This window comes from Triticum dicoccoides, chromosome 7A (genome assembly GCF_002162155.2).
Source record: "Triticum dicoccoides isolate Atlit2015 ecotype Zavitan chromosome 7A, WEW_v2.0, whole genome shotgun sequence".
NCBI lineage: Eukaryota > Viridiplantae > Streptophyta > Magnoliopsida > Poales > Poaceae > Triticum > Triticum dicoccoides.
The window spans coordinates 8,910,611-8,912,426 of record NC_041392.1 but is presented as its reverse complement, the minus strand read 5'-3'; the positions used below and the strand labels follow the sequence as shown (position 1 = coordinate 8,912,426).

The following is a 1,816-nucleotide window of genomic DNA, read 5'->3' as shown; positions in this document are numbered from 1 at the left end:
ATAACTCTCATGATTGTCAAGTCCATGTCTGTTGGTCAACCCATCGTGTGGAAAACATTTCAAAGCCTTTTCTCTAATTAAAATCTATCACTGAACCTTCACCTGCAAGTGCATCAGTACAGCAGCACGTGCATCAAGTAAGTACATGGAAGCTAACACATGACAATGAAAACGAAGGCTTCCCCACATTTTAGAAAAACAAAGAGGAGAAATCAAAGAGGAGATATAGACTAGATTCATCTCAGATGCCTATATATTCTCAAAGAATAGATGACAACGAATACGAAGGCTTCCCCAAAGTTTAGGAAAAAAAAGGAGAAATCAAATAGAGCAGATATAGGCTAGATTCATCTCATCTCAATGGCTATGTATCAATAAGGAAGTACATGGAAGCTAACACATGAATCCAAGATGAGCATACTGAACTTTCCAAGACTTATATAGTTGCTCCTCAAAAAGATCTCTAGAAAGTGACAAGTGAAGGTAAGCCAACTAATCCAAGTTTTACCCTGGGATGAGCACATTAAACTGTGCGAGACTTTGTTACACTCTCCAAGATGTCTCCTAAGACAGCAGGGCATGATGTTTTCAAGTGCGCATACCCTTGGCTTGCAACCACAGCAGCCATTCTATTTGAAGAGATGATAAATTCAATGCAGGCTTCTTTGAGCCTGCTGCAGTGATGCTGGTCAGCTAGAGCTAGCGTGGTTGCCACAGTCTCGACACAAAGGCTTCTGCAGAGAATGCCTTCGCATATCATCTTCATCCTTTCCATGGCGTACCGATCTGCAGCCACCAGTAAATGCTTAACCATGTCATCATCGAGGTTGTCCACAGAAGGCAATGAATCTTTGTAGATGAAGCGAAGCAATTCCTTGAAAACAGCAGGCTGCATATCTTCCACGGTTAAGTTGCGTTCCGTCCGATTTCCCATCGGTCCATAGAGCTCTGCCTTGAAGACCGGTGACCGCATTGCAAGCACGACCTTATGCGCAGGGAAAGTCTCCCCTCTAACATTAAATGTCACGTCTGCTTCCTCGCCAGTCTCAAGCCATGTTCCGAGATTATGTGGCAAGTCTGATGGCGGCACCTGGATCTCCATGGTATCGGCAACAAGCGGCACATTGCTGATCACACTGAGATCACACTCAATTATAAGATGGTCATCACGCAGGTAAGGCGAGTTCTCCAGCTCACTCTTTTTCATAAAAGAATGAACACCTCAAGCATATTTGTTCTTAATGGTGTCGACGGAATCAAACACTGTCGGCGACTTCAAGCAGGACGTCACCGATGATGACAGCCCGTTGGCCTGGTTGAGCAACCTCAAGTCATAGAGCGCCCTTGCCCTAGCACCCTTGCTCAGAAGCTCGAGGTAGACTGAGACATGGTCCTCCTCGCCCTCGTCTCCGTCAGGGTAGTAGCGGATGCACCATTCGTAGCCGCCAACGGAGGTGCGAGGGGACCGGATGAATCTGCCGCTGCCCATGCCCTTATGCAGGCTGTACGCGACGATCTCGAATGCGAGCGTGGCCCGCGCCATGACTGGGGTGCACCTCGACGCCCTCCTTTCTGTCGGCCTCTGCGATGATGCCATCGATCGTGGGAGCTACGATGGAGATCAAGGGCGATGAGAGAGCTGGGGGAGGGGAACAGCGAGGAGAGGGGGAAGGTAGGCGGGCGGCGCGATCAGGCTGGAAGTCAAGGGTTTGGGCGAGCGGCGGAGACGAGGGTTGCGAGCCGAAGACCTCCGTTTATCCGCCGCTGCACTTCACGCTCGATCACCGCTCCACGGCCCAAAACAAAACCCAAGGAG

At 49.3% G+C, this 1,816-nt stretch overlaps 1 pseudogene; it reads right to left on the bottom strand.

Annotated features, from left to right (window-relative positions):
* Positions 1–523: 523 nt before the first annotated feature.
* On the bottom strand, positions 524–1,597 carry LOC119330011 (annotated as a pseudogene).
* Positions 1,598–1,816: the final 219 nt, after the last annotated feature.